At 30.4% G+C, this 11,015-nt stretch overlaps 1 long non-coding RNA gene across 1 annotated transcript; it reads left to right on the top strand.

Moving 5' to 3' along the window:
• The first annotated feature begins 615 nt into the window (after window positions 1–615).
• LOC136074925 (uncharacterized) lies at window positions 616–3,502 on the top strand. Its single transcript, XR_010635565.1, has 5 exons — window positions 616–1,409; window positions 2,315–2,727; window positions 2,891–2,949; window positions 3,099–3,167; window positions 3,258–3,502. It is a non-coding gene; the product is annotated as an uncharacterized LOC136074925 (long non-coding RNA).
• Window positions 3,503–11,015: the final 7,513 nt, after the last annotated feature.

The raw sequence follows: 11,015 nt of genomic DNA, 5'->3' as shown, positions 1-11,015 counted from the left end.
GTCGGGCCAACGTCGAAATACGACGTTTTTTAAATGCGTACAGTGTGATTCCGGGTTTAGCGTTAAAAAAGTTTTCGTCCATTTTTAAAAGCTGTTGTAGCGCAACTTTCTATTAGAGTATTTTATTGTTTTGAATTCAAAATTTCATGATTTTATAATAATTTCGTAGTAATTGAGTATTGAATAATTTCGAACTTAATATCAAATCATTAAAAAAAAAAAAAAAAATGCAAACATGCTAATTTTTGTATCTATTAAGATGCAGTTTTTAATTTTTCTTTAAAACAAGAGTTTATTTAATTAAATTATAATGTTTATAATGTCATTATGTATAATTATAATGTTTATAATGTCATTATATATAAAATATAATGTTTATAATGTCTTAAGTTTATAATAACATTATAAACTAAAGTTAAATAAACTCTTTTTTTACGCTTGTATGTATTACATAATCACAAGAGTAAAACTCTTGTTTTACTCTTGTGATTATGTAGTACATACAAACGTAAAACATAAAGCATACAGGCATAAAAGGTTTATTTAACTTTACATACGTTATTAATGTATATACATTACATACATTATTAATGTATGTAGTACCTACATTAATAATGTATGTACTGTACATACACATAAATTAATTGTATCATACATTAGTTTTAAAAATCATGTAGTTTGTATCGATAACATTATGTCATAATGTTATTGATACAAACTGTAGGATCTTTAAAACTAATGTATGATACAATCAACTACAATGTAGTTGATTGTATTATCCCTCAGTTTTATCTAGTTAATTTATCTAGTTAAACATTATCTAAATAATAATGTATGTACCACATACAGTACTAATGCATGTAGTACACATATTATGAATAATATTGTATGTAGTATATAAACATAATGCATGTATTACATACAAAGCATAATACTGTCTATACTATTTAGGCAACTACTGAATGTCAAACACTGTATGATACAGTCTGTATCTTAAAACATGATACAGTCAGTATCATATAGCACAATACATACAATTAAAGAGTTATTAATTACTAAAGACTTAAGTAGTTAATAACTACGTAGTCTAAATAGTTATAAACTACTTAAGTCTTTTGTAGTTAATTACTTGGTAATACTGAATAAGTATTACCAATTAAGTGTTGCCTTTTATTATATGCATTTGTGGTATTTTATTGGTAATTGGAATTCTAATGAATTGGTAATTAGAATTCTAAACTTGTAAATAATAATTTTGAAGCTTTTTATCTCTGTTGTTTACAGCAAAATATTGATACGATTATTTAATAAACTTCCGTTTAGATGTGACTTAAACAAAATTAATGCAATGCCAACAAATGTACTGATTAGTATTTTTTAAATCCCATTTTTTTGCCATGTTTATGCAGGTACATCGAAAAAATTATTTTATTATGTTTTATATGCATTTTATTCGTATCAAATAAATATTTTTTGCATGTATTGTTCATTAACTATTTTTTTTTACTTCAAATATAGATTTTTATTTTGATATAGATTATTTATTGAATAAAAAAATATCTAAATTATGTTACTGTTATCTACAAACACAAATATATATAACCTATTACCAATAATTTTAACAGTAGTTATGGCAATATCTGAAGCTCATCAAACAAAAGATGCAAATTTAAATATTTATATAAAGTTGTATAATGAGGAGCATTCAAACGTTAAAGTTGTAATTTATATTTTTACTTTTTAAATAAATATTACAAGAATTTATCTTACCATAAAAATGCCAAAAAGGCGTATTATTAATACACTCCCACTTAACTCTTGGTTTTTATTTCTCTCTTCAATAGCAAAAAAGAAAAACCAAGGATAAACTGGAACTTGCATATATATATATATATATATATATATATATATATATATATATATATATATATATATATATATATATATATACATATATAAATATATATATATATATATAAATATATATATACATATATATAAATATATATATACATATATAAATATATATATATAAATATATATATATGTACATATATATATATATACATATATATATATATATATACATATATATATATATATATATACATATATATACGTATATATACATATATATACGTATATATACATATATATATATATATATATATATATATATATATATATATATATATATATATATATATATATATATATATATATATATATATATATATATATATATATATATAGATAGATAGATAGATAGATACACAAATATTTACTTAAAAGTTAATTTCAGATATTATTTCAGATATTTCAATACTATCACATCGTATAAAGAGATGCATTTAGACTTTTGAGTTGAAAGATGAAGACGACAGATTTGTAAGGAAAATGACTGCGAAGATGAAAATACGTTATTATATTTAAATATATGTATAGTTTGTATGAACATTTTAATGTAGTAATAAATATTGTGACAAATTTTGATTTTTCTCTGTGTTACAAAGCTAAAGATGCTTATTTGATTAGCATTAATGTTAAATATTTATTTATCAGTAAATGCATGTGTTAAACAATGATAACATATTTTTAGTAGATGGTTTTGTTTTACAAAGATAACATATTGTTAGTAAATGCATGTGTTTTACGAAGATAAAAGATATTGGTAGTAAATACGTGTACCTCATTCCTGTATTATAATTCTTATTCTGCATTATAATTGTATGTTGTTGAAATTTCCTAAAGTTATAATATATTATATAACTTATTGTTCCTGTATAGTTTTTGTATTGTATGTTTTTATTATTTATTGTTTCATTATTATTTATTGACATTTATAATTATTTACTGAATGAAGCTTTTGTTTAATTGTTTTTTTTTTCAGTTATGTTTAAAGGAGCGTTTATTTCTTAATTTATTTGACAGCTGTTAAAGAGGGAGAAGGTAACAATTATTTAGGAGTGTATTAATTATATATATTTGTGGCATTTTAATGGTAATTGGAATTCTTTTAGCATTTTTATAGTAGAGTTTTGAAGCTTATTGTCTCTAATTATTGCAGTGACACTATTATTCAATAATTTTGTGTATAGACGATGACTTGAAAAAATGATTGCAATATCAACAAATGAACCTATTATTTTTTCACCATTTTTGTGCAGGTAATACATAAAAAAAAAAATATTACGTTTTTATTTATGTGCATTTTACACTCATATAAATATATAACATAATACTTATAATTTTAACAGTAGTTATGGCAATGCCTAAAGCTCATCAAATGAAAGATACAAAATCAAAGATTATCAAATTAAAGATTATCAAAGACTATCAAATTGTATAACCAGGAGCATTCGAACGTTGTAGTTGCTCTAAAGCGAAGTAAAGATGCAAGATTCGTTAGGATGCCAAGCAGTTAAAAAGAACATTATTATGTTTAGATATGTGTATAGTTTATACGATTATTTTAACTTAATTATAATAATTATTATAACAAGTTTCGATTTTCTCTGTGTAATTATTAAATTAAAGTTGGTTCATTATTCAACATCAATATTTACTTTTTTTAGCGCCAAATTTTATTTTAACTTATTTGGACATTTTAATAAACATTACAAAGAGTTGCGCTTTATTTAAATTAATAGTTGCACTTTATTTGAAGAAAAAGCTGCGTTTTCTCTAAAGAAATAGTTACACATTAGTTAAAGAAACAGTTTACTAATTAAATAATTAGTTTTAATTTGTTTGCAAAACTTTACTTTTGATTCAAAAGGTATGCACATCTTTTGAATCAAAAACAAAGTTTTCGCAAACAAAAAATGAATTAAAATTTTGAATATTACGTTGGGCGAACGGTAGAATGCGACGCTGGCCCAACGTCGGATGCCGACGTTGAGCCAACAATTGGGTGCGACGTCGCGCCGACTACCAAATCGACGTTAAGCCAACGTCGATTACCGACCATCGGCCAACCAATTTTTCGACGTCGGCCCGACGTTGGCCCAACGTATGCGTGCTAGCTGGGCAAGTTGCTCATCTCGAACTGCTGGTAGAATAGTTAACGAGAATTGAAATTGAAAGCGTACAAAAAAATTCGTGTTCCTGCATTAACTGCAGCTCACATCAAAAAAAGAAAGTCGTTTTCTCATTGGATAAGATATCAGTTCACTAAACCGATTTGCCAAAAAATCCTATTTTCAGATAAGAAGATATTCAATCAAGATGGGCTATACAATCGTCAAAACGACAGAGTTTATGCTAAATCAAGACAAGCTGCTTACGAAGGCATTGGCATTCATCCAGTACATAAATTTACTTTTAAAGTCATGGTGTGGTGCGGACTCACTTTTAATGGACCAACCAAGTTAGTAGTTAAGCCAGACAATATGAGCTTTAATACTAATTATTACATAAAAAATGTCCTGCCAATCGTTAAAAAAGAAGGAATTCGACTTATTGGAGATAATTCTATCTATTAACAAGATGGCGCTATGTCACACACAAGCAAACAAACTATCGAAAACCTTGAGCTCATGGGCATCGAAAACATTTAACCTTAATCCCTTAGATTATTTTTTTTGCAATGAAGTGGAGGATCGTTTGCAATCGAAATCTTTTAGTAACAAGATTGAGCTTGATAAAAAAAATAAAAGAAGTTGTTAAAGAAATACCCTTCAAAAATATCCAAGATTCGATTGATAGTTTCAGGTATCGAGTTTTTGCTATTGAACGAAATCAAGGTGGGTTAATTTTAAATAAACGTTTTTAATATTAAAGTGTTTTATTTTTTTATTAAACCAATATGTAAAATGAACAGATGATTTTTTTAGTATCTACTTAAAAATTGATATGAAATTTGTCTCATTCTTTACGCCCCACCCGTTATTTTTTAAAAATGTGGATGGCAGAAAAGTTATACCAAAAGGTTTAACTGATGTTGCCAATAGTTTGCAAATTATCAGTGAAAAAAGAGGTATTAATGTTGAAAAACAAAAAAAAGAAATTTTACAACTAGAAGAAAATCTAGCCGATGCGGAAGTAAATATTTAGTGTTAGATAATGTTAAATCTCTTGAAAAAATGTGGTTGGTCTTCAAGGACTAATGCAAGGTTAGCTCAGCTTAATGAACCTTTTAAATTATTTATTAATGCAAAAAATAATTGGAATTTATTGTATAAAGTTTATCAAGATTTATTGATTGAAGAACGAGATGCTGGTGATATAAGCAAAGAAACAGCTGCTGATCTAGAAGCGTTTGAAGCTAATAAAACATTTAAAAATGCATAAAAAGAATAAAAAACTTAAAAACGGTTAATGAAGCAAGAGCATCAAAAAATGAAACACAAAAGTAATTACTAAAAAATGCAAGAGCAACTTTATTTAAGATTCAAGAAAATTATCAAGATTTACAAAATCAGTCTAAGAATATATTAAGTAATATTTTAAATATTTTTAATAGAGTTAAAGAAACATTGGCTGATACATTTAGGTACATTATTAATACACATGGGTTGACTTATTACGCAGCTATTGCTATATTAGTGGCTGTAGCAGCTGCTATTGTAGCAGCTATTTTAAAATTAGTAGGACACGAACCTGACCCAGACAAAGGCAAGCCTGATAAGGGTGGTGACAAACGTGACCCAGAAGTAACAAGCCTGATAAAGGTAATAATAAAAAAAAAAAACTCGACTATCTAGCAAACGCACTACGGTGAATTTGTAAAAAAGCATGTGAAAACTTCTCTTAATTGGAAGTCTTATATGGTGGCTATGTGAAAAGGGAGCTTAATTTACTGTGGTTAAAGTATGAAGCATAGTTTTTGCTGCTGCTGTACTAAAACTAATGGTTATAAATCGTTAGCGTAGCGTTAGATATAAAAGAAAATAAGTTAACATTATAATGGCGTATCCATGAATTGCAAATACAGGAGATATTGCAAAATAATTTGAAACAATATAAAATAGTAATATAAAAACACAGGAAATTTCGTTTTTTTAGGTATTCTAAAATTAGGTATAAAAGCTACTTTCCAAATTCATTATGAGCATCCAGGGTTAACAAATGAACCTCAATCAGGCAGCGATGCGTCTTATCTTGGAATGGGGAAACATTTGTACACTTTAAACTCTTATAATCCTAATTTTATTTATAAGCAGGAAATACCACCGCTCAGCATAATTTTAAGTATTTACTATTATTACAACAAAAGTATTACTTTGCACTGTAAAGCTTTCAAGCTCACCTGACCAAAAACTGACAAACAGAATTTCAGCGTGTCCTTTATCAATTTTTTATTTGGAAAACCCCATAGTTTTTATAAATAAAAACTTTACGTTTAAACCAAGTTACACAAATGTTTTTCAAACATATTATTGGATTTGAACTGCAGAGTCTGGTCTTTGAGGTTATAAAACCAATATTTGGGTTGACGTAGGTGGACCTAACACGTACATTAATGCACTTAGTTTTGCAACTAGCATGGCTTCGGCTGGATGTGGGGTAAGCATGCTTATGCTTTACTCAACTGACAGCTTTATGAGCGCTCTTTAAGATATCACATCTATTACACTGTTGAAAGAATATTATGGCGCTTTACGGTTACTATTCCAAGCGCAAGCGGTTTTAATCCGTAGAATGTTTCAGTTGATAAAATATTGTTTGAAGCAATAAAAAAAGAATTTAATATTCTAAAAGAAATAGAGTTGGAGAGTTGGAAATATTGCTACGACGCGCGCGGAATTGTGCAGAATTCAAATACGCTTGACTTACAGGTAATTATTGTCAGGTCAGGTTGTCATGTTAGATTATCCTTCTAATGGTAACATGTAATCCAGTACAACCTACTTTATGTCCAGCTGCCTTGTAGAATATGTCATTTTAGGCAAAGGCCAGGAGAAGCCAACTCCAACTTAAAACCCTCCCTGCCTTGGGGCTCTTGGTTGAGTAAAGGCTAGAGATGGTGTCTCGATAAAAATACTCATCTTAGGCAGATGTTAAATGCATCCGGCTACAATCTTGTAGAAAGCCTCCTTGGCAAAGATTTAAGGGGTAAACAGATTCTATCTGTTGACCAGCCTCGCACCCCTTCTTCATCAATTAGGCTGGCACATATGTTTTTTTAATATATTGTTTCCAGTTTAGAATGTTGAATGCTCTACTTTCTTGACTCAATGCAATGATTTTGCTTGTGTCTCTGTTTTTATGACTAGGCAACTCATTCTATTATCTCCTAATGAGTGTACAGCTCTAAAACTCAGTTTTATAGTTCTGAGACCAGCTGGTAGTCAAGTTTACTGAACTCTGTGGTAGCTCTCAGAGAGGCTGATTCCATCAACAGCTGTAAAATATCAGAGTACTCAGAGTGCCATGTTGCGTATGGGTGGTCTCTCTATTTATACTTTTGGTGTGCGTTGCCAAGGCCACATTTGGAGCCCTTTGTTACGGCTTAGGGTTTATTAATAGTAATGAGGCAAATGCTTGGGCGATTAAATAGTGTACTGAGTACTGTCTATACTTTGAGTCAAGTTCTTAAACAAATTTAAAAAATGACTAAAGTACCAAAAATCTATAAAACACAAAAAACCATCGCCATCACCAAGTTTTCTAAACCTATCATTCACTAATATTTGTGGTCTTTGAAGTAACTTTTCTTCTGTTGAGTTTTGCAAAGTTCACCAGACCTACTTGCTCTTTGTGAGACTAATTTGAGTTCAGCTGTCTCACCTTGTAATCTTAGTTTTGATGGTTATCTTCTTATAATTCTTAAAGACTCCAATAGTCACATGCTTGGCCAGGGCATTTACATTCGTAAGAATTTACCCATTTGTCGGGAAACTAAGTTTGAATCCACAGACTATTCTTTAATGTACTATTGTTTAGCACCACTTCACTCTATCGCCTATCTCTTTGTTTTATATCGATCTCCTTCATCTCAAGGCTGCACTTTTTAATGTTATTTCTGAGCAAATTGACCAAGTCCTCTCTATTTATCCATAAGCCAATATTTTTGTTGGTGGTGACTTTAATACTCATCTCACTAAATGGCTTGGCTCTAGTGTCAGTGACTCTGCAGGCGTTAAGGCCCTCAACTTTTGTTTTTCTCAATCTCTAACTCAAATAGTCAACTTTCCAACTCGCTTTCCAGACAACTTGAATAATTTACATTTTCTCTTCAACTCATATCTTGTTTCTAATCTTAGTCAGTGCTCAGTGTCTCCACATTGACCTTTAGGTGCTTCTGATCTCAGTTTGATTTCTCTAAAACTATTATCTCAATCTTCTTCATCATCTGAATCACCCAATCACCGTACCTCTTACAACTACCTTTAAGCTGGCTGGAACTCTTTCCATGATTTTCTTTGTGATGGCCCTTGGGTAGAAATCTTTCATCTTCCTGTTGACAAATGTGCTTCTTACATAACTTCGTTGGTTCAGGCAGGCATGGAATCTTTTATTCCCTCTCGACAATTCCAGGTCAAGCCTCACTCTTTTCCATGGTTTTTCTCAGCTTGTGCTGCTGCAATTGCCAATCAAAACCAATACTTCCATATCTATCAGCAAAACAGTTCTCCAGAAAACAGACATCTGTTTATTACTGCTAGAAACCATTGTAAAAAGGTTTTGTCTAACACAAAAGCCAGCTTTTCTCAGCCATTCTCAGGTCATAAAATCTCAGATTTCATCTCAACAATTGGGCTCTCGTGACTTCTGGAGAATCTTTAATAGTATTAATAATAAGGTCAAATCCACCTGTAATTCCACCTGTCTTGTATGTTTCAGACTTTGTCACCTCACCTAAAGACAAACCTGAATTTTTTGTTAAGGACATTTCATTAATATCAACTGTTGATTCCACGAGTTGCGTTTACCTGATATACCCGTAAAACAGGTTAATACATTGCTTGACATTCATACCACTCCAGCTACTGTATCTAAAGTGGTTTTCTGCTCAGACTCTTCTACAGCCTGTGGCCCGGACAACATACCAGTTACAGTCTTGCAGAAGTGTTCTCCGGAGCTGTAGTCTATACTTTCAAAACTATTCAACAAGTGTTTATCAGAGTCTTGTTTTCCAGTCTGCAGGAAAGCGGTATCTGTTATCCCTATTTTCAAAAATTCTGTAGAGCAATCTGATTTGTCTAACTACCGTCCCATTAGTCTTCTTCCTATCATATGCAAGGTTGTTGAATCTTTAATTAACAAACACTTAATCTCTCACCTTGAATCTAACAACTTAATTTCTGATCATCAATATGGATTTCGAACTTCTCGTTCCACTGCTGATTTGTAACAGTATTAACCAATAGGTTTTTTGTACATTAGATAAAGGTGGAGAGGTCAATGCAATTCCCCTTAACATTTCTAAAGCTTTTGATAAAGTTTGGCATGCTGGTCTTTTCCATAAGCTTTCTTCTTATGGTGTATCTGGTAACATCTTTAAGATTATTGAATCCATACTTTCTAATCGTAGTATAAAAGTTGTCCTCAATGGACAGCACTCTTCTTTTTATTCTGTAATTTCAGGGGTTCCTCAAAGTTCTATCCTTGGCCCTATACTCTTTTCAATTTGCATCAACAATCTTCCAGATATTCTCACATCTAAGGTGGCATTGTTCGCTGATGATACTACCATTTATTCTTGTCTTAATAAAAAGCCAACACTCTTTGATTGCTTGGAGGGGGAATTTGAGCTTGAAAAAAATCTTAATTCTGTTACAGCATGAGGCTCACAGTGGCTGGTGAACTTTAGTTCAAATAAAACTTAATTTTTTTTAGCCAATTGCTATCGTAATATTTTAAATCTTCTTATATTTATGAACGGTAACGTACTCGATGAGTCATCTACCCTTCATCTTCTAGGATTAACTTTTACTTCCGATCTTTCTTGGAAACCATATATCAAATTCATTGCAAAATTAGCATCTGCTAAAATTGCATCTCTTTACTGTGCTCGACATTTTCTTACTCCGTATTCTATTTTCTATCTCTATAAATCTCAAATCCGACTTTGTATGGAATACTGTTGCCATATCTAGGGCGAATCTTCTAATGATGCCCTTTCTCTTTTAGACAAGTTGAACGCATTATAAACATAGTTGGACCTGCTCTTGCAGCTAACCTACAACTATTATTACATTGTGGTAATGTTGCTTCTCTTTCTCTTTTCTACAGATACTATAATGGACACGTCTCTTATGCCATCTACTAAAAAAACTTTTTCCTAGAACATTAGTTCTTTGGAATTCGCTTCCTTTATCTTGCTTTCCTGATTTATATAATTTGCAATACTTTTAGTCGTCTGTTTATCTTATCTATTTATTGTTTTCTTGCTCTACAATCTTTATCTTTTCTTTTCCAGTAACTTTCAACTCTAATTAGTGGTTGCTTGCAGTCTTGATGAAAGCAAAGATATAAAAAAAGAAAAAAAACTTACAAATGCAGGACTTGTATACATTTCAGAGTCGATAAGGTGTTATGCTGTTTCAATGCTTTCTGCTCAGCTTGCTGCTCGGTCTTCAATTATAGGCTCATCAATTTCCGCTCTTGACGCTCAACGCGAGGTTGTTGCCCCATTAGATAGATTCGTTACACGTCCCGCAGATTTTGCTGGAGATATAACAAGGTATCAGCAATTTCTAGACAACGCGAAACAGCTACTTAGACTTTGCATTAGCTTTTCTGCTTTATCTAATTTCAAGCAATCTTAGATTAAAAACAACATCATTAATACCTTGGGATAACAAACTTTTACAAGCTCCAGAATCAGCTTTGGGCTTACAACAAGCTTAAATGGAGTAAAAACAGAAATTTCAACAATAAAACCAACAGACAGTTCAACAACAAAACCAACTGGCAGTTCAATAACAAAACTCAATAAAAGTTCAACGAGAGAAAATTATAATAATAACAGTAGTGAATACATTGATACAAACAGCCATAAAGAGGAGTTAACTGCTGTGGTTATATTTGGAGGTGTAATAGTTGTTTTATATTGCGGTATATAATAT

Source organism: Hydra vulgaris, chromosome 01, assembly GCF_038396675.1.
Source record: "Hydra vulgaris chromosome 01, alternate assembly HydraT2T_AEP".
Lineage (NCBI taxonomy): Eukaryota > Metazoa > Cnidaria > Hydrozoa > Anthoathecata > Hydridae > Hydra > Hydra vulgaris.
Note: the sequence above shows the minus strand (reverse complement) of the source record. Positions and strands in the feature narration are given on the sequence as shown.